Genomic DNA, 22662 nt, shown 5'->3' on the forward strand with positions numbered 1-22662 from the left:
GACTAAGACATTTTTAAAGGGCAAGTCGGAGTGGAGGCAGAGAGGATAAGCTGCCTCGGTCACAAATACTACACCCAGAACTCCAGCACAGACTTGAACATTCAGAGCAAACAGCAAGAGATCAAGACACTAAGTGCTGTTTGCTGCAGTAATAGGCATTACTGGAACATGATGACTGCTATGAAAGACAATTAGACTAACTTGGATTTAATTCCCAATAGGCTCACATTTGAGGTTAAAATACAAAAAGAAACAGAGAAAAATGGAAATGCTTGCATTTACTGAACAGAAGGAATCCACCCATTCATTGCCAGTAAGTACCTGGTGGGTGGAATAATTCAGCAGCCACAACTGCCGAATCGGGGATTCTGTGCCCAATGAACCTATCAGAGACCACCGCGGGCAAGCAGTTACAAGGACAGAGGCCCCGATGACGCTCTCCCACGTCACCTGCTTATGACGTCAAACTTCAGTAAGTCTACGGGGTGAGAATTTTCAAAAGGACTTAATTCTGCAAGTTAATTGCATGTAAGGTTTGTCTGTGAGCTTATTTTAAATATATATTTGCATACACACACTAATGCCTCAGTCTATGCATATATATGTGAGACTGCATGTACACTCACGGTCATACAGGAAATATCTGAAAAATTCAACACGGTCCACTCAGCTTCAGCAGCTGTGCAGCATGAGAAACAAGGAGGATATATATCCCCAAAGGGACAAGCTTGGGCTTCCAAGGCCAAAAAAGAGAACAAGAATTCACGGCACAGTGTGTTCCTGAAACAGCCTCGGTGGCAGTCAGCTCAGAGACAACTCACCCAGGAGGACAGGAATCCTACCTGTCAGACTGGGACGGGGTCAGAGTTCAGCTCACAAGTATTAATTTCGCTCTTACTCTGTGCAAGGCTCTCTGCCAAGCGCTTCAGGTTCACGGAGGGTCAGATGGATTCCCATTCATTGGCCCCTGGACCAATCTCCTCTCTTATCTCTGTATTATTGCCACTTACATTTGACAGTGTGCTCAGCAGATACTCTAGCTGGCAAATACAATCCATAAGGCTGCAAGTTCAATACCATTTAATCCATGACCCAAATGGGAAATTAATTTAGATATTGGTACTCCCGGGCTCCGGGCCTGCATTGCTGTTTCATTGGTCAGGCATACAAATTCTCTCGCTCAAGCTGCAGAGACCTCGAGCACAAGGACAAAACAGCCCCTCAATATATAATTAAAGGAAAACCTCTACGACTTGGGAATTCAAAATAATCAGAGTAATAATAATCTGTTCCTGGTACTGATTGCCAACTAAAGCAGACGAGGGGCTTTTGATCTCCACAGCCATCATCTCAAGCATAAAGCAATGCAGGTTAGTCCGATCAAAGAACAATGATGAGATGCAAGTTTGAGGTGGTGACTGTTAATCGCTAATGAAACGGTAAAAACTCAGCATGTTCCAAATGTTAATTGGCTAGGGAAATGACTAGGAAACAATGTAAGAGGCGGCTTGAAAGGAAGAATATTTGTCCTGGACAAGAGCCAGGAAGGACCAGATCCTGAGACAACGGCAGAAGGGCTGTGCTGATAATGAAGCCCATGTAAAATTTTTCCTAGCTGATTGGCTGACATTTTTCTCGCCAGTGATGTTATTATCCACCTTGTAAAATGAAGTCATTTAACAACATCAGGCTGTAGTATTAACTCTGAGATACTTTAGATTTTTCATACCACTTAATCTATGGTTTAAACTGAAACCTACTGACCTCCTACGACTCGCCAGACTTGAAGGAACAAGAGTCCCCAAACCCTCGAACTGGTCACTTGGGCTGCCTGAGAGGCACTAAATGGCAGGAGTTACGTCCGCCTCTGGCCCTCCAGTGCCTGACTAACGACATGACTGTCCAGCCTGCACAGACAGGCCCACTGAGTCTTTTCTGTTTCAACGGGCTGGTCATTCAGCTACTTGTTTCTACCTGGCAAAAATATAAAAAACATTCTCTTAAAATTTAAAAGAGTTGCCAGGTAAAATACAGAGCACCCATTTAAATCTGAATTTCAGATAGCAACAAATAATTTTTTAGTATATCCCAAACACTGGGATATATTTCCATTAACAAAAAGTGTTTGCTGCTCTTCCGAAATTCAAGTTTAACCGAACATCCTGTATTTTATCTGCAAAATCTGGCATAGCTGAACTCTCAAGGATATAAGGGAAATCCTCAGGGTGGGAGTGAGAGGCAAAAAGGAACCGAAATGGAAGGCTTGAGAGGTTGGCATATAGCGGCTGCTTCCTGCGTGGTTGCCTCTTCCTCCTTTCCTTCTTTCCTTGCCCCTCTGCTAGGCCTTAAAGGAACGCCAAGAAGGTTATGACCCTGTCCCCAGTGAGCAGACTCCTAGTAAAACAAACAGGAGCATATAATAAAAGATGACATGTGCTAGCGCCAAAGAGGAGGCTAGGAGCAACGTCCTGTAGCAAGGCAAGGATCACGTCTAGATAAACATGGATCCTCAACTAACAAGCAAACGTTCTTTAAAATATTTCTAAAACACAAAGACATGAGATGAAGCAGGGCATGACTCCGGGCTTTTCATTATTGGTCACATTCTTCAACACATACTTTTGAGGCTTATCCTCTAACTCCCTAAACCATGTTTTACAGGTACCAGCTCCGTCTCATGCCTTTGTAAGTTGGGCCCAAATCTCAAGTCTCAAGTGTGATTTCGCGTAGTACATCCATAAAGGTGGTCACAGTCAGCTGACATAAAGCAACCAGACCAGAGAAATGGGGGAGCCAAGTCAGCACCCCGGAGGCCTCATTACCTCTGGGGAACATCTTGGGGTAAGATCCTCCTTTCACAAATTCCAAGCAAAAGGCTTGTATTTCCCTATTCTGCAAACCACATTTACAAAGGCAAACTAGGCAAAATAAACACACACATGTTCAAAATACAGATTTTATTTTAAAAACATGTAAAGGACCAAAGTGTTCTACAATCTTCACAGATGATGATTTTTGCCAAAATCAGATCAGCAATGATTTCTCTACTCTCGCCCCTATGCCACTCCCAGAATGGAGATTAATTTCAAGTGTTTTAATATTAGTCCTCTCATTGAGAAGAGGCATATTTTAAAAATTATTTTTCTAAAAATATATGTCCATTGTAGAAGAAAATTTTAATTAATAAATGAATTATCCAGAAAAAACCCCAAACATCCTGAATACTCGCTGATAACATCTTCATATTTCCTATTAGTTTTCTTATACACATAACTCATGTAATTGAGGTCTTATTATACATATAATCTTACATCCTATGTAATATTTTGTACATCAGCATGGAAAATGTGTTACGCATGATTTTATACTGAAAGGCTATCCCATGATTTGATCACTCGCTTGTCTATTTTAGTAAAGTCTGTTTCTGGGGTGAGACTGGGTGGGACCTTGGCACCTCCACTTACTGTGTGTGCCCATCAGGACTCCCTGACTTGGTCTCCTCTGGCGTTTCTGAGTCTTAAATGAGTTAATAATGAGCACAGCACTTATATAGTGCCTGACACATTATGAATGCTCCGTACTTTTAGCTGTTAGTATTTGTCATGATAAAATTACTTTGTACATCTTTCGGGGGTGAGAAGCTAAAAAAATCATAGCAAAAGAGTGTATATAAAACAGAAAAAAATCCAGTAGGACTGATAGGAATTTCTCTGATACTATCAGAAATAAAATTTTGTACAGATTTCCATGTTTGGCATGTAATGGATATTCAATTGATGCCATTCAGTGAATTTCTCAATGAACCAATGGCTTTTAGCTTAGGGGCATAGCTCTGTCACATTTTCACTTGTTCCTGTGTGTAAGATGTAACTCTGGAAAAAATATATATAGAAAGTCATCAGCTTCTTATGTCCTTGGGATCAAAGACAGTGTTCAGCAAGTAGAACCACTTGATATAGTAAAATGAAGGTTGCTAAAGTTGCCAAAATACCACACAAATGTATATTTGGGAAGAGATTCATTCATCTGATTGAAAGAGCTTTAAACTGAAATTGTCAAAGAAATTCCTGTTAAAACTTTGAGGGGCTAGCCTGGTAGCACAGTGGTTAATTTGGCTCTGCTTCAGCGGCCCAGGGTTCGTGGGTTCTTATCCTGGGTGTGGACTTAAACACCGCTCATCAAGCCATGCTGTGGCAGCATCCCACATACAAAATAGGGGAAGACTGGCACAGATGTTAGCTCAGGGACAATCTTCCTTACCAAAAACAAAACAAACATAAAAACTCTTAGAAAATATCTAGTAATTGTGGGGAGAAAACAACAGCAAAATAGCCTAGTTTTGGGGACAAAACCTCCTAAACCAATTCCTGAAACATGAGCTATTACTTCTGAATTAATGACAAAACATTTAAGAATAAAGAAAACAACTCCCTTTATAATAGTGTGAAAAAGAATAAAACACTTAGGAATAAACTAAGCCAAGGAGATGAAAGACTTGTACATTAAAAACTATAAAACATTGCTGAAAGAAATCAGAGACACAAATAAATGGAAAGATATCCCGTGTTCATGGATTAGAAGATTTAATACTGTCAAGATGTATTGCACTCAAAGCAACCTTCGGATTTAATGCAATCACTATCAAAATCCCAACGGCGCCTTTTGCTGAAATAAAAAAATCCATCCTAAAATTCATACGGAACTTCGAGGGACCCCAAAAATAGCCAAAACAACCTTGAAAAAGAAAGAACAATGTTTGAGGTCTCATATTTTCTGATTTTAAAATATATTACAAAGCTACAGTAATCAAAACAGTGTGGTATTTGAAAGACATAGAGACCAATGGAATAGAACAGAAAGCCTAGAAGAAAACTCCTGTCAAATGATTTTCAACAATGGTACCAAGACTATTCAATGGGGAAAGGATAGTCTTTTCAACAAACGATGCTGTGAAAATTGGATATGTACATGCAAAAGAATGAAGTTGGACACTTACCTAATACCATATACAAAAATTAACTCAAAACGGCAAGGGACTTGAACAGACATTTGTCCAAAGAAGATACACAAATGGCCAAAAAGCATAGGAAAGGATGCTCAATATCACTAATCACTAGAAAAATGCAAATCAAAACCACAATGAGATACCACTTCATACCCATTAGGATGGCTACCATGACAATCAAAAACAAAAATAACAAGCGTTGTTGAGGACATGGAGAAATGAGACCTTTATGCACCGCTGGTGGAAATGTAAAATGGTATAGCTACCATGGAAAAAAGTATCACAGTTCCTCAAAATATTAAAAATAGAATTATCACATGATCCAGCAATTCCACTTCTGGGCATATGTCCAAAAGAATTGAAAGCAGGGTCTGGAAGAGACATCTGTACACCTATGTTCACAGCAGCATTATCTACAACAAGCAAAAGATGGAAGCAACCCAAGTGTCCCTCAATAGGTAGATAAACAAAATGTGATATACACGTACAACAGAATATTAGTCACCCTTAAAAAAGGAAATTCTGACACATGCTACAACATGGACGAACCCCAAGGATATTATGCTTAGTGAAACAAGCCAGTCACAAAAAGACAAATAGCGTGGGGCCAGCCCAGTGCCGCAGTGGTTAAGTGCACACATTCTGCTTCGGCGGCCCAGGGTTCACTGGTTCAGATTCTGGGTGTGGACATGGCACCACTTGTCAAGCCACACTGCGGCAGGTGTCCCAAATATAAAGCAGAGGAAGATGGGCACGGATGTTGGCTCAGGGCCAGTCTTCCTCAGCAAAAAAGGAGGAGTGGTGGCAGATGTTAGCTCAGGGATAATCTTCCTCAAAAAGAAAAAAGACAAATACTGCATGATTTCATTGATATGAGGTACCTAAAGTAGTCGAATTCAATAGGGACAGAAAATAGAATGGTGGTTGCAGAGGCTGGACAGGGGAGGGAATGGGGAGCTGTTGCTTCATGGGCACTGAGTTTCAGTTCTGCAAGATGAAAACAGTGCTGGAGATTGGTTGCACAACAGCGGGAACGCATTTAAGACTGCTGAACTGTACACTTAACAAAGGTTAAGATAGTAAAATTTATGTATATTTTACCAATTTAAAAGAAATATACAACAAAAATGTTTAGGGATAAATATAAAAATATTTCATGACATATTCTTTCTGGCATTAATTTTTAGGTTCTACGTCTCTCTTTTTAAATCACTGTGAAGTATAAGTTCTCCCCAAGAAAACTGTAATTTCCATGGGATCATGGGCTGGGTCCCTCGATTTGGGCACACAGTAGACTTATAATAAGTCTTTGGTAGTTGATTGAAATAAAATTAACATGACAATGCTTGGTTAATCTTCTCTGGAGCCTCAAACAATACCCTACACTAGCTGAGCATTAGCAGCGGGCGAAGGAGATTCTCTATCCTGCAGGGACATCTACGCAGCAGACAGAAACGCCTCAACAAGAGGAGCTCTACTTAATTCCCTTAATGAAGTGCCCTGAGGACTGCTGGCCCTTAATACACTCCGCACTTTCAGGCCCTCAAGGGCAGAATCGTTTGGCATCTGGATACACAACACCCTTGCTCCTAGCCCTCCCCATACAAACTGTCCGCTCTCCTAAGCTGGATTATTCATTGTTGCCCAAATTCGCAATACACATTGTGCTTCCAAACCTTCGTTCACACTATTTGTTTCTCCTGCTTAGTATTCTCTTGCCTCAACCCAACAATGCTCTTGTCTTACTCCCATTCCTGGCAGCAAGTATTCCTGACGAAGAGCCTCTGGAGACTGCCATCTTTGGTGATGCCACCATCTATAACTCCCAGTTGGTAGGATTTTTTAAAGTTTATTATTCATATACCTTCTTTATTCAACAAGATCTAGTCACCAGTTCTAAACTGTCTCCTTGACAGTTCCACTTGAACATCTCAAAGTGACCCAAGATCAACATGCCCAAACTGAATTCAAGACTATCCTCAAACGAGGGCCCCTCCCAGTTCTCTCCACCGCGGTGAATGGCCTCTGTTACACAAGCCAGAAATCGAGGAGAGTCATCTTCATCACCTACGCTTCCTTCATCCTCAGCAAGGACCTATCATGGAATTCTGTTGATGTTATCTCCACGTATCTCTGCAGTTACCGAAATCCTGCTGTCTCCACCACCAACCTAGTCTGACACTGTTTTAATAGGTTCTATTATTATTTAGGCACGGTAAGGCCAACAGATCAGATGGCTGCCGCTACAAAGATAGTTCATTCTACTCACAATTCCCAAGAGAGGGAGTACATGTCACACTAGGGGAGGCCACCCAGGGAATCGCTGGGGTCCCTCACGAGGCAGAGGCAGAGGGAGAGGAAGGAACTCTGGGCAGGAGCCTTTACTGTGGTTTCACAGTAGGAATGAATGGAATTCACACGAAGGAATGGGCAAGGGAGGGTAAGGCAGTTGAGGATTGGCTCATTTGAATAATTCCCGCGGGCTCTGGGACTCTGTCCCCCGCTGTTGAGTACCCTGCCCTGGGCTGATTAGAGAGGTGGGTAGGGACTCAGAGTGAGAGCCCTGTGAAGGAGGTGGTTGGTGGTGTGGACTTAATCAGTGGCTCCAGAAGGGTAGCTGGCTGGCCGCAAGCCAGCGCCTCAAAACACGGTCAAGACAGCATTCCAACAACTGTACTCCCAGCGTCTCACCCTGCTCTGTTCACTTCAGTAGCCTCCTCCACACCTCCCAGTGGCCACGCTCTTTCACCTCTGACTCCTTCTCCACCCGCCCCTAAAATCCGTCAGAGCTTTCCTACTTCCTTAGAATGAAGACAGAATTCTCCAGCACGGTTCATGAGCCCCAGAACACTCTGGTCCCTTCTCACTTCCCAGGCGCAGCTGCACCTTGCTTCCTCGAACGTCACACTTAATTCTTGCCTACATCTGTATATAACTTGTCATTTGTTCCACAAAAAGGTACTTCCTGCTGAGCGACACCAGCTGCAAGAACATCTTATTGAAAGAATTGTTTAGTGATGAACATCTGAGATCAATTCCAGTTACAGGATTTATTTTTGTTTGGCAAATTAAATACTCTTACTCAACTTTAATCAGATGTTGTCAGCCATTATACATACTTATCTGCATCATTAATATGAACCCTGAAAGTAAAATGGCTGAATTTATTTCCACATAAAGAGTAGGTTTCAGGTAGACATCTTAAATTTGATTATTGAATCTCTCGATGAAAATGTTCTGTTCAGAAAGTCCTTGTTTCTAGGAACTTTATGAGCTAATACAGCCACAAATTCTGCTTTAGAATGTGCTTGACAATTCCATCAGACTCATAAACACCCTCACGACCCAATGGCAGCACGCTAACAACTCATTTCAAGATGAAATTTTTCCCACAACATTTAAGGTGTGGAAATAGGATATGACAACGTGTTGTAATTTTCTTTTTATTGATGAATTATCATCATTTTAAATAAAGCATTTATTTAAGAGGTAGCAAGTAAGTTTATTTGATCCTTGAATTTGTCATAATTTCCCTCACTAACCTGAAAATTTTGATTCATTTTACTAGGAGACAGAAGCAGTCACAAGTGACACGATTTGCATCCTATATGACTTTCAAAGGCTGCCATGCTAACATCATATAAAATCAATATTAATGGGCTTTGTGGAAAGACACACGAAGCCTAGATGAAAAAAAAGTTCTTTTGTAATAACCCTAAACTAGTTCTTTTCATCTCTAAATCTTTCCCACTTCTCCTTTTCCTCCTTCTTTCTCTTCCTTCTTCCTTTCTTCCTCCGTCCCTCTCTTTGTTTCTCTCTCCCCCACTCCCCTCCTCTCTCTCCTAATGTGAATCCATTCTTTCAGCTAGTCAGTCATTCAGTTATTCAACAAGAACGTACTGAGCACTTTCTCTACAGTGGACACTGTACCAGGCCCTCGAGACGAAAGAGTGAGAAGGCAGAAACGATCCCGTCACTGGGAAGCTCACACTGCAGAGGAGGGACCCACCGTCAGGTAATCATAACCAAGCACGGGAGATGCTCTGGTAGAGAAAGTGGAGGGTGCCAGGAAAGCACTTGGGAAGGAAAGTCACCCTTGCCCAGGGGTCACAGAAGGCTTCTCAAAGAAGTGACATCTCAACTATGGCATCAAAGAATTAGCCAGATGGACATTTTGATTAAATTTCAACTTAAGCAGAAAGAACACTGATTGAGAGTCTAACTGTAAGTATTCTGGCTACACCCAGTTCCTTCCCCAACCTCCGTATAATCCTGAGGAAGTCACCTCAACTTCCTAGGCCTCATCCCAAATCTACAAATGAGGCGATGGCACTTGGCGAACTCCTTTCCACGCTGGGATTCCCACTTCACGTCTCTGCACCCTCCTGGTCTGGGTCTCCATGTCCGTCGCCTCTTGCCCACCTGGTTCCTCCCAGCTCCAGACCCCCCTCACACTGGCGCCAGATCCCTCTTTCTAAGGCCCTGCTCCAGGTCCCCTCTCTGCCTCCAGGATATTTAGTGGCCTCAAGATAACCTCTCATCTCGCCCTGCGTTACCACTCCTGCCTCATCAAGCCAGCAGGAGCCTTCCACCTTGACCAGGCTACAGGGCACACACAACGCGGGGGTCACTCACACCTGCTCACTCCTGCCAAGGAGCCCTCGGCCTCTTTTCCCATCTGGTCATTTCTGATATATCCCAGGAAGCTCCCCTCACGTCCTAACTTTCTCTATGAAACCTTCCCAGACGACCCCAGCCTGCACTGATTCCCCTCTCTCGGAACATCTACTCTGCCACTTATTGTGAAACCTCCTTTCTATTACCCAACACTATAATACGTATTATTTTTATTTCTCTCATGATATTACAAATTATTTTAGCTTTTAAAAATCCTTTTATTTACCCTCCGCCCCTGGCTCCTAACCACCCTCTCTGTAGGAGTGTTAAGCTCAGATTACTCACAGAATTGAATGAAAATAAAGACATAAATTTTCACCTAGTTCCTAAATGCCATTTGCACCAGGCCTAGAATAAATGGACTTATAAGAAACAAAATATTCCTTCATCTGCAATCTCTCTTTCTTCTTTATTTTCAAGGACCAGGCACCTTTCAGCCAGTAGACATGGTCTAGTGGAGAAGGCCCGTGAGGAGGGGCCCAGCATCCCAAGTTCCCTTTCTGCTCCGCTGGTCTCCAGCTGGCTCACTTTGACCTCGTTCCCAGTCCCTCTGTGCCACAACTGTCTCACCTACAAAATGAAGGAGATTGGTCCAGGTAATACTGAGAGTCCCTTTTTAGTCTCTGCCTCATGGAGATACTCATGCTCCATAACCCAGGACACGTTAAATAAGCAGAGGGGTACCTGGTTCAAGAGGGAGGCACAGGTGGAGGTAAGGGGAGAGTGAGACGAAATAGGAGACGAATTATATCACAAGTTCAACAGACAAAATGAATTTGGTAAATATTTGTCCAGGTAAGATAACAGCTCATGCCTTGAACACATTATCCCTCTGGGGGGTCAGCTAACCACATCCGTCCATCACCAAGCAGTTTAAACTCTGTTCCTTTCACAGCATCTCCCTTATGATTACAGATGTGGGCTCTTGAGGCAACTGCATGATTTTCAAGGTCTTGGAACAGTTCTGAACTTAGTCAGAATAGCCCTCTGTTGAAAGATGGAAGCGTATCGTAAGACTTAGTAAAATACCACCCTATTGTACGTGCAGGTTGCAAAGTTTTTATGTTGTTTGTTGTTGTTGTTGGCTTGTTTTTTGTGTTAACACTTCTTAAGGATAGATTTCAAACTTTGTATCTTTGGATCACAGATCTTGATGCAATATTAGCCTGGGGCAGGAGAGTGAAGTAATAGAAACAGAATGTTTCCAGTGAAACCACAGGGTATTCTCAAGAACACCCAGAGATGCCCGCCTGGGTGGCTGGGACATCAGGAACCCTCCTGCCAGAGCTACTGATAGCGTCAGCAGACAAGACACTCAGAGCACATTTTCTTAAAGTACTCTTTCTGATACCAAAAAACTATGTAGATATATTGATTTACTATTTTCAGATGGGTAGTGGCCAGCATGTAACCATATTCCTTCCTTTTTTTTTGCACTCCTTTTTTTTTAATGTGGAAAGGGAAATGTGACCTCTCACCTGGTGATATCTCTCCTTTTGGGCTTCTTGGCTTCTTAATTTCTCTCCTTGACTCATTTGACATCTCTGAGCCTCGATTATCCAGCAAGTAATAACGTGGCAAGGTATTTAGCATGATAACTAGGATCTTTTTTTGATTTATTTGTTCATACTGACCTCATTCCAAAAGTGATCTGAAGAGAATACTTGGCAAATAGTAGGTGCTGAATAAATGTTAGTTTTCTTCCCCTCCTTTCTCCATTCAAATTACCCCTAATTTTCTTGAGCAAAAGGATAAACAGCAAAGCAGGCGGAATTTGGGGACAGAGGCTATGGAGGTAAAGTATGAGTGAGTGATATAGCTGTTCCTTTCAAAAAGCTTCCCCATGTGAAGGATTGACACTCTTTCACAAGACACAGGACATCTGGAAGGGGAAACAGGAGGCTGCACACGAGAAGTAGAACATTGGCAAGTGCCTCTGCAGACGATAAAAGAGGAAGTTACAGGCAGGAGGAAGTTTTCATGGCTAGAGCAGCTGTCCATCCGGGAGCTGTGCAGCCTGAAGCCAGAATACACAGTTTTATTACAATGACATTTGAAATTTATATAGCCTTTTTATATTGCAAACAGCTAACCAAATCTTCATCATGCAGGCCTCGTACTTGTCCTGTAAGGTTTTATCAGCTGGGCCATTCTAGAAATGAATACGATGCAATGGAAATCAGAAGTTGAGGCTCAAGTGAGCTTGGGCATGCCAACGTCCCTCTCTGGACTCAGTTTCTCTATATGTAAAATGGGCTAATTTAAGTTCCCTTTAAGTTCCAAAATCCCACAGTTCTGCCTTCCCTCACCACGGACACTGGGTACCTTCGCCCAGCCCCTGATAGTACTCAGCTCACCAGGATCTTGGATCCTCACTTCCTTACTCTTCAAATTTTAGCCTCAAAATTTTTTCTTCTTCATATTAAATAAGCAAAGTGTTAAAGGAGTGGGCATTCTTTCTTTAATCCTAAATTATCTGCAACTTTTAGGTTGACTCTGTCTTCACAGATACATAATCATAAACCTTTCTCAAAAGCCCACCTGTCAGGACAGTTCACACCATTTACAACTAACATCATCATGATTAATATGCCTTTTCCTTACCACATCATCATGTCCTAGAGTCATAATCTATAAACAGAGGGGACAGAATTTCAAATAAAAAACACAACTGCTTTTCAGGGGTATTTAAAGTCTTCCATAAATACAGCCAGGAATTCTAGTCGAGAAGGACTGGGTCAAGACTTCACAAAAGGTTGTCCGTAAAAACACAAATTCATTCTTCCATTTTTGGACACCTTTTGGTATCTACTTTAGTCACGAAAATTATATCGCAAATTAACTGTGCCAGGGAATTTTTTTCAAAAGTAAATTTGATGCCTTTCCAAAATTGCATGAGTTTGCCTTAAATCAGGAAAGAGGCCAAGATTTACCCACTGTGCTAAGTTAGCAACCATCGCAAAAAGTTAAATTTGAGGTCAAATAAAAGGAAACGTCATTTAGAAGGAGACCACAGTAGAAAACAAACTCTTAGCATCTCCAGAGTTTAGATAGGATTATTAATTACCCAAAACAATAAACAAATAAAAAATGCTTATACACACAGGTAAACATAACATAGTATATATGTGATATACTGTATCCATTAAAATAAATTTGGATATTTTTCAGATTAGTATAAATTTTATAAATGTATATTTTGACAAATAAAATGGATTTTCCAAATGCCAATTAAATAGAGATATCAACTCTAATGATTTTGCAACATTTACTTGATACATTATTAATGGGAAATCTGGGCCAATTCCCATGTATTTCAACTAATGCCAAAAGATATAAAATGATTCCATTTATAATTCAAAGCCTGGAGTCACTGCAAGTAAAACAGTTTTACTGTTAAATATTGCAAATCATTAGTGCTATCAGCATATATGTCTTAGGAGAATAGACTCCCATCCTAGCACAGACCGACCTCCATTTATTGTAAGTACAAGGGTGAAGATGCCGGGCTGACAGAACGTGCTGCACCCTCCCAGGCAACGGCTCTCCTTGTCAAAGTCCCCGAGTAACACGAGAAGCATCAGGCAACTAAGATGCTATCAGCTTCGCGTGCGTGTCTCCCGGCTGAAACGTGGGGGCTTTCTCTTCTCACTGGGAGAATTCTCCAGTAACCAGGAGAGTTCTTTACATGAATAACAGGAAAAGGAGATTTTATATGTCTCGGTTGCTGGGGAGCTCGTGTACTTTGAAGATGCTCAAATACATCTCTAAATGTCCCCAAATCTTCCTTACATGAGGCAAACGTCTTTTTCTGAAGGCTTTATCATCACCTGTCAGCAGCCAGTGACACATCTGATATTTGGCTCTCTTCCTAGACCAAACGTAAAAGTTGTCCCCAAAATGAATTACAGAGTAACTGGCAGTGCAAACTGTTTGACTGAACTTCATTTTTTAAATTTATCTTTTTTTTCTCCTCCCATAATCAAAAGCTCAAGTATCTGAGGGAGCCATTTTAATGACTCTGCTCTTAAGTAATAATTAAAGCCTCCGCTACAAGGAGGTTTTCGTCTTTATAAATGTCAGCCCAGCGCTGAGGAACCCGAGCTGCTTCTCGGCAGCTCCACACTACAGCCAGGAAGATATAAAATTCTGAAATTTCTTTTTGCCATTTATACAATTATAAATCACGGGCCAAAGTTAAAACCCAATTCAAGTATGTGCCTTTCACTAATTATCTAGCCAACAATTAGTGGCATGCATTCTAATAATAGAACTCCTCTAGAATTACTAAGGTAACTATGATGAGGCTGCAGAAAGATTTCAATACCTGAATTCACTTACCCTTAATTCTATAACACATAATTTGAGAATTCATGAATATGATTGGTTTCTGTCATTGGATTTTTTTAAAAAACATACACACAAATCTTTTTTTTCTATAAAAGAGAGTAAAAATGGATATTTTAAATTTCCTTCTTTTTTCTTTTTTATGAGATGTTTATTTTTCTTCCATACAAATAGGTGAACATGTGCAGTGAATACAAACTGGTGTAATTGCTTTTTGCGTTTTCTTTTCTTTTCTTTTATTCTTACTTAGGATTCCAAATTTTATTTTATTTTTAAAAAATTTTTTGCTTATTTTTTATTTTTTAATTGCAGTAACATTGGATTATAACATATTCTTTTTCTGATACACAAAATTACGAAAATATGTCTGACTCTATTAGGATTAATAAATCACGATGAATCTTTTCACTCTCTTTGGGTTGACAGGCATAAGGGAAAAAATAAGGTGTGGGAGAACCCATGAAGCAAAGAGCTATGGATCACTCGCTGTATGCCAGATGCTGTACGCCAGGAACAGAAAAGGAAGAAAGGGACATGTTGCACCCTTAGCATGCAATTTTGTGAGGGAACAGACAGATAAAAAGATTATATTAAAACGAAAAAGCACAACGATGTGGAGAGCACAGAAGAGAGTTACCCATGCTAGACGGTGAGGCAAGGGGTAGAGAGCAAAGGGAAGGAGGGACTGTGTGTCAGAACAAGCCACAGCATGACTGTCAGAGGACAGCTGGGGAATTTAGGGTGACTTTCACAAAGTGTGAAGAAGTGAATGGTGGGAAATGGGGCTAGAAAGAAGCCAACTCGAGAGGGGTCTTGTATGACTCACAAGGAGTTTCGGGATGATCCTGGGAGCCACTGAAGGATTTTAACAGAAGAATTCAGACTAATATTTTATATTAGCTACTCTAGGAGTGGTATGAGGGAGGGCTTTGTGGGAACTCACATTAATTGAGCAGCTATGATATACCAGCTTCTTGACTTACACTACCTCGCTGAATCCTCACAACATCCTGGATACCGCTGTTTCCATTTCATAGCTGGGGAAGGGAGACCAAGAAAAATGAAACGGTTTCCAAGACCCCACAGTTGGTAAGTGGTAACACTGGAATTAAAATGCTGTCTGGTATGCAATCCCCGATTTTCCAACTATGCCACCACATTGCACAAAATGCAAAATGAAACATGAACCACCCGTGTGCAACCTAAGTTTCATGACCAGTACATGGATGCTGCCGTCAATTAAAGCAGAAGTCACAGTGTTAATGCAGGAGGGGAATCTGGGGAATGGGGCCAGGGACAGGAACATTACTATCCACACTCCCCAGTAAGGCAGATTACATGGAGAAATCCCCAAATGCTTTCTCTATGGAGTTTATATCCCATGGCACTTTGTTAAAAGGAATGACTTATTCTTAAATCACAGTCTCAATCTTTGTCAATTCCTGTCCTATCTGCTTTGTTTGGGTGTGTGTGAGGGCAGGACAGGGGAGAAGGGTGGGGTCTGGGGAGAAATCACATTGATAATGAAATGTTTCAAAATACGTTACTAAGTCATGAAGATTGAGTTGGAATATTAGGCTTTACCAGCTGCTACTGTACACACAAGGCGCACTATATAACTGGCCAGATGCTATTAGTCACTCTCAAAGACATCTCTGTCTTCTGGAAATGAAACTATTCTCTAAGCAAGTTGGTTTTAACAAAAATAGCCTTAAGAGCGTTACATCTGGAATCAGGCAGAGCAAAAACATATTCTTGCATTGTTTGTTCGTTCTGTGCCTGTATTCCCACTTCAGGAGTCAATAGCCCCACTTTCTGGGTGACAAAACTGAGTCATGAAAAGAAATGACAAGTACGCTTTCACAGAGTTTGTGAAACGTCAGTCTTGGGGTCATGGATTCCAAGCCTGTGGACTCATATCACTTAATGCTTTATCTTCATGCTTCAGAAAGAGAAAAAAATAATATATTTTCGAAGGTCAAAGCATCTAAGAATCAACAAGGAGTTAGAGAAGCCATCATTCCCACATGTTTCTGCAAGGATATTAGAGATTATATCATTCTAAAATAGCAAAAAGAAAAGCCTGTGGTCCTCCTTCCCAATATCAATAAATAATATAAATATAGGAATAACACAGTGTGCTGAAGACATGAACAGAACTTTCTAGAATCTGAGACAGCAGTGTTCCCCAAAGTGGGTTCTGGGGAACACTAGTGCCACAGAACACTCCATTGTTCCAATAATTCTGTGAAACACTGAATATTTTATTCTTTTCACGCAGATTCCTAACACCCTCTGGCACATAAAGGATTTGACAAGTCTTGTAAAGGAATCTGTTTAACCTTCTTTAATTCAGAGTTTTTCAAAATAATGAAAGAGGAACAACAGAAGTGGCTGAATCTCAGTTGAGACACCAGAAAGTTTTATAACATTTCTAGATTCAACTCCATCAGAATACTGAAATCGAAACTCAAAGCATGAATTTTATGTGATTTCCATTTAATATCATGTTTCACATAAAAATAACAATGATTGTCTACTATGAGCCAGGTGTTCTCCTAGGCCAGTGGCAGCGAGGCAGCTGAAACAAGCGTGTCCATCAGAATGAATTTGCAAGTGCTCAGAAATACCAAGGGGCTATGGCTAGTCACTGAGCGAAAAGTGCATGAGTGCTGTGCAGTGTCGGCCACAGGTGCAGAAGGGAAGAGTGGAGGCATGTGTGCACAAATTTTCCATCCACAAACTAGGCACTGAGGATATATAACTGAATAAAATGTAGGTCCTGACTTCAAGGAGCTCATCTGGGGAGTTGGGGAGGCAAGGCATGTCATCGTATAACTTCAGCATATTGAGACAAGAGCAACAACAGAAGGACCTAATAGAAAGAAGAGAAGAGAGGTGATTGATCAGCTGGCTTCAAAGAGGATAGTTGATCTGACCTTGAAGGATGCCTGCAAGCTAATGGAGTGTGCAGAGGGGGTAGGGTGTCAAAGCTGACACGACTGGTGGAGTCAATACTAACGCAGAGCACGGAAGCGCGAAGAAACAGAGCACATCCAGGGGCTCTCAGCAGCTCCGCTTGGCTGGAGCACAGGGAGCATGCAGCGAACACCTTCCGCCTTTGCTTTGATCACATTTTCCAGGACAATTCTCTCGATCTTCATCACGTGTTTTTTGTTTGTTGGTTTGGGGTTTTTTTAAATGTATTTTTTCACTTTCAGTACTGTGAAGTTTGTTATCCAGCATGCTGAAAGGAATGGACGTTCTGTTTAATTAAACAGCGTGGTTAGTAGAGGATTACAATATACGCAAGAGACAATTTTTATTCTGATTTTCAAAATGGTCCATATGCTCTTACCTAAAACACAGCTCGGCATATTTTATCATACACACGGCACTCCCACTGCTTCCTTGTGATAAGTCACTTTCACCACCATGATACCGTTCATGACTCTGAGCTTTGTATGTTTAGGAAATGAAGATGAAAGTGAACTGACTTTATGATAGATCCCAGAACCACTCTTAAAAATATAAATCACTCAAATTGACTTGTTTTTCTTGGCATTTTTGTCTCTTTTGCAGATGTAACTACTACAGCTCTCCCATGGATGAAATACTAGGTAACAATGTCTACTGTTTTGCTGGGAAACAGCTCATTTTCTCACAGAGAAAGGTGAGGGTAAAATGAAATGGTCAAGAGTCCACCTTGGAAAGTCTTCTGGACAATAACCAAACATAGTCCACAACAGACTTCTTTCAGAGTTGCCGTCACCTCCCCTTGACCCTCTCCGCATTTCACATACAGTCCCTCTACTCCAGGGAGCCGTGGAATTGATGCAAAATGGAGGAGAAAGGATCCAGGGGTACCGAGGAGCACGTGAGGGAATCACTCACTGAAACGGAGGAAGAGTTCATCCCCGGAAATAAGATCCAGCGCTACGGCGTTAATTCAGTGTCTTTACTGTTGTGGTTAGTTATGGAGAAATTCGGGGCATCAGAGCTGTTCCTTTAAAGACCGAGGCCACTGTCCTCACGGACGAGCCATCACCACACCATTATGACTGGTTTTCCTACCCACATTTGGCCTGGTTTTCCTATCGACTTCCCAATCCCTGTGAACGTGTGCAGGTATTTCCCCGACAATCTCTACTACTCCCCACTCCACTTGGCCTGTTTGGGAACAGGACTGCTATTCCAAATGCATTCTATTTGGAATGTGCATTCGCCACCGACAACAGACAAATAAGCCAGAAGCAAAACCACTTTTGACTCTGGGATACTAACTGCAACAAATTGCCTGGAAATAACAAAATGAGGCTGAAAAGACTAGGATAAATATTCCCTGCATTTTCTGCAAAATACCAATATTAGCCACCGAAGACACAGGCCATTTAGCTCCTTGAGCATCATTGTATGATCCATAGTTTCCTCAGAAGAAGCAAGTTCTGTTTGTGCCAACTGTGTATGATTCTGCTTCTAAAGCATTACTCAAATTCAACATTCAGCTCTGCTCAGAGTATGCATAATACACGAATTAATAACTAATATGAAAAGAAAAAAGGCTCTGCACGAAATAACCTTTTTCAGACTGAGCAATAATCCTCCACGTATAGTAACAAAAATAGATGTAACTTCCTTCTCCTCCTGAGATGTCCAATTCCACTCTCCGTGGGAGACTCATCAATGAACTTCGATAAAACACCCAGGATCATATACGCGTAGGTAATTACAACTGTATTAACCCCTGTCACTGGCTGTGAAGGGATCAGCGTCAATCTGGGCAGTTGCTAACAATAGCACTCTGGGGGCAATACGCTCAGTGTTACTCAAGATGAGTGTTGACTTGCAAGTGGCACCTGGATGGATTTGGGACAGAATACTTAGATCTTAGTTCTCCTGAGCTCAGCATTAACATAATCCCATTCTATTACAAATTCTCCACCTAAAGGTCCCCTACAGCCACCCACCTGCAGTCAGTCCCCACACCTCCTCAGGGCGGCAGGCTCCATCAGATGCCCAGGTGTCCTGATGTAGGAACTCAGACCTCGTGCAAAGTCTAAGTGACCACTGCCCTCATTGGGAAGTCACTCAAGTGCTTAACTCACAAACTTTCCAAAATTTACATTTTAATGTCAGGTCCTCAGAGCCTGGGTCTGGAAATCAACCGGGTCCTTTGTTATCTGTAACAGAGGCTATAAAGAAAGATAACTTATTGAAAAAGTTGGACTTCTAGGACACAGCATACTGAAAAAGCTTGGACTTTAGAGCCTGACAGAGCTGGGTTTAAGCTTTAACTCATTGTCGACTGATGGCGTGAACGACTTTGCAGAGTTTCCGCCTCTCTCAGAGCCGTGACACAGATTAACTGTGAATCTCAGCCGACCAAACACACCTGCACCTAGGAGCGACCTCTCTCGGCACCGACAGTGCCGCACTGGTTTTGTTTCGTTAACACGCTGCCCAGCCCTTGCCTATAGCTCCCGGACAGCTAGTATCCTACTCTGGCCATCTCCACGACCCAAGCCCAGGACGCGCTGCGTGACTCACAGTAGGCTCTCAACGTCCACGTCACACTGAAGGAAGAGGAGGCACTTAATTCAGTGCTTCTCAAACTTTAATGTGCATACAATTCACCTGGGAATCGTGTTAAAGAGCATATTCTGATTCATTACGTCTAGCGTGGACCCCAAGACACTGCATCTCAGACAAGCACCAAATAGACCCATGCTTCGAGGACCCCACTCTGAGCAACTCAGTGCTAGTTTCCTTTCTTTTCCTTCCTTTTTGGCCCCGACAATAGTCTACGAAGTGGCAACAGCCGCGAGCCGTTTGTGAGCAGCTCTGAGGGCTGTTTCCCCCGCAGTCCAACCATGACCTTCCCTTGACACCAACAGAGGCCAGGGCACCCAGGACAATATGAGTGTGGGGACCGTTAGTGTGAAGATACAGCTCTTCCCCATTAGAACAAGCTATCGAGTGAACAGTGCTCATCGTCAGAAAAATAGAAAGCTCCTTAAGGAACAAGAAACAGTTTCCTTATACTTCTAGAGGACAACACACTAAATAGCAATGTGCCGGTAGAAGACACAAATTTATAAATCACTGACATTTAATGCCTTGTATTTCCAAAAAGTGTCATGCTCTCCACTGTCATGTTAACAGAATGAGTATTTATAAATATGCATGCCAGAAACGCAAAGCCATATTTGCAAAGGGAAGCTGTCATCTGGTGCCACACAGCGCCATCTGCCGGGCAGCTGCTGAGGAGCAGCAGAAAAAATGAAGGATCCTGGTCAGGAATAATAACTCGAAATTTCCTGCAGCTTTTGAAACAGCTTTACGCAAACTAAGGCAACTTCCTGGGGTTCTGCACTGGCTCATTTGGAGAGAACACCATACAGCAAAAATGCTCTTTTTGCCTAAAAAGGTAGAACCATTTTATAGAGATACGTATACTGATGCGGGACTACAGGCTGAACAGAGAAATCCTTATGGCCATTGAGAAGAAAAAACTGTTTCTTCCTCCCAAAGAAAAATCTGGTTTTCTGGGCACCACTGGAGTTTACCTGACTCTTAATCAACAGAATGTTAGTGCACAGTATTTTCAGCACCCGTCACAAACAAGAAATAGACATGAGAAAGTAGCAAAGACAAATCTGTAATCTAGTCACTACTGAATGTAGGTTCCTCTTAAATCCTAAAACTGGTCGAATACTTTAGCACAAATGTCAAGAAAGGAATGAGTGGGAAGATGTGAGGCCTTATAAGTCCTTCCTACTGACATCTTTCAAGGAAAAGGCAACTTGCTCTATCATCATAGTGGTATAATTTTGAAATGATTTTAAATTTTCCTATTGAATAGTCTAGTTGCCAGAGCTGATCACCCAGTTCTTAGGCAGTCTTCGATTTTAAAGAATTAAGCAGAAATTTGGGTTTAACTGAACACATTAAAGAATAATAATGCTATGAAATATCTACTTTGGGACGTCAGAAAAAATATAGGTAACAAGCCCTTTCAAGCAATTTTCTACAGAGGATCTCAAAGGGCAATCCTGGCTGTCACCCAACGACCCTTGAAAAGGCTCTGTTGAGGTTTCCCTGAGATTCAGAAGTGGAAAGTATGAATAAAATATAGATCAATAAAGTATTTCACAGGTGCTTTAGAGGAACATTAAGGGAATTGCCTGAGGTCACAAAGACATAATGGTGGGGAAAAAACCTGGGACTCCCAGATTCTAGCTTAAAACACCTAAATACTTCCACCGTGTAACACTTCTTGGGGGACAATCCCATAATTAATTTAAACAGCTTTCTGGGGCACATTAACGATGTACACAGGCCCTCTGAAAGGAGAAAATGGCTTCCTTGCCACTCATAAGTGGGCCTGTTTCCTCTAGTGAGACCAAGGCACCCTGGAAGGCCCTGGAAGGAAACATCAGAACTGCCAAGAGGGCTGGGGGCACAGGTGGGCACAGATTTCTCATCCGGCTGTCTCCTCCCATCTTGTGGAATAGCCTCCATAGCCTGGGAAAATTGACATTTCTTTCCAACGGCCCAGCCTCACCGACACACCCCCAGGCGTTCCTTGCCTCAGAGGGATGCTTCCCAACTATGAATTTTCATGGACTAAGCATTGCCTGAGGGTCCTGCGGTGCCGGGAGGGAGCCTGCTCCCGTCCCCCACCACTGCCTCCCCCACCCCCTACCCCCCCCCCACCCCCAGCCCCGCCCCCGCCCCCCACTCCCCCACCCCCCACCCCCCACCCCCACCCCTCCCGGAGTCCAGCTCTACAAAGGGTTAAGGCAGCCTTACTCACCCGGCATCCATCAGCCTTTCCAGCACACTGCAGTTTCCGGGGAGCTGAACCACAGTTTTCTGAGCAAAGTCTTACACAGTACAATGACAAAACTAAAAATATGAAATACAGTGCTAAGGCTGCAGTACCGAAACAAAACAAGTACATGTAAAGCGGGTTAGGAAAAGCATCCTTGATGGTAATAATGGCATCTGGTAAGTCTCAGTAAAAGAAAAATGTTCTTTTATTATTCGTACTGCAGTCTAGGACCAAAATGCGACTTTACCTACTTGAACTGAAGCCAGAGCTGGCAAACTTTATTCCTCTTGTCCCCTTTTCTAGCCAAACTGAACTGCTTACTGTTCCTTAAACCAAATCTGCATTTTCGGGCTGCACTGCAATGGTTCCTGCCATTCACCCTCTCACTCACCCACCCACACATGCACTGAACAAGTATTGATTCGGGCCAAGTCCGCGTCCGCACTACTGTGGGTGGAGGAAAGATGGAAGGTGCAAGAGAAGCAAGTCCCTGTTCCTGCGGAGTTGACTTCTGTAGGTGAGATGCTGATAAAAAATGAACCAGCGAATACACACCAGGCATTAAGAACTCGGAGGAAGGAAGAGAGAAGCAAAGTCAGGAGAGCAAGGGACAAGGCAGGTGTGCTTCGGTGATGCTGATGGGGAAAGCAGCTGTGAGAAGGTGACAGCTGACCCGAGGTCAGGCGGAGGCGGTGCCCCCCCCCCCCCCCCCCCCGCCCCCAGCAGAGGGAAAGGGCCCCGGCCGGCCGGAGGGGCTGGGAGTGAAGCTGCACAGGGAGCGCTCCTCCAATGCCCGGAG

At 42.5% G+C, this 22662-nt stretch overlaps 1 protein-coding gene and 1 long non-coding RNA gene across 10 annotated transcripts in view; one reads left to right on the forward strand and one right to left on the reverse strand.

Annotated features, from left to right (window-relative positions):
* The window catches only part of GRIP1 (glutamate receptor interacting protein 1), a 598160-nt gene that overhangs the window by 383591 nt on the left and 191907 nt on the right, over positions 1-22662 (reverse strand). The window lies entirely within an intron of this gene.
* LOC139083648 (uncharacterized) lies at positions 8328-21173 on the forward strand. The gene is made up of 4 exons (XR_011540532.1): positions 8328-8408; positions 8574-9020; positions 10103-10278; positions 17612-21173. It is a non-coding gene; the product is annotated as an uncharacterized lncRNA (long non-coding RNA).

This window comes from Equus przewalskii, chromosome 5 (assembly GCF_037783145.1).
Source record: "Equus przewalskii isolate Varuska chromosome 5, EquPr2, whole genome shotgun sequence".
Taxonomy (NCBI): domain Eukaryota; kingdom Metazoa; phylum Chordata; class Mammalia; order Perissodactyla; family Equidae; genus Equus; species Equus przewalskii.